This window comes from Eimeria tenella, genomic scaffold, assembly GCF_000499545.2.
Source record: "Eimeria tenella Houghton genomic scaffold, Eth_scaff2720, whole genome shotgun sequence".
Classification (NCBI taxonomy): Eukaryota; Apicomplexa; class Conoidasida; order Eucoccidiorida; family Eimeriidae; genus Eimeria; species Eimeria tenella.
This window is the reverse complement of record NW_013542595.1, coordinates 1,751-2,032: the sequence shown is the minus strand read 5'-3', so window position 1 is coordinate 2,032 and position 282 is coordinate 1,751.

Sequence of the window (282 nt, the reverse complement as noted above, 5' to 3'; positions counted from 1 at the left end):
CAGCAGCAGCAGCAGCAGCAGCAGCAGCAGCAGCACCAACAGCAGCAGCAGCAGCAGCAGGGGCTGCAGCTGAGCCCGTAATCCTCTTAGTGGCAACAACTGCAGCCACGTGAGTAGCAACAACAGCAGCAACAGAAGCAGCAGTGGCAGCAGCAGCAGTGGCAGCAGCAGCAGCGCCAGTGCTGCAGTGTCTTTGAATCCCCGCTCATTCGGCTGGTGCTGCCTGCGCTGCTGCTGCTCCTGCAACACCAGCAGCAGCAGCAGGGGCTGCAGTGTCGCAGC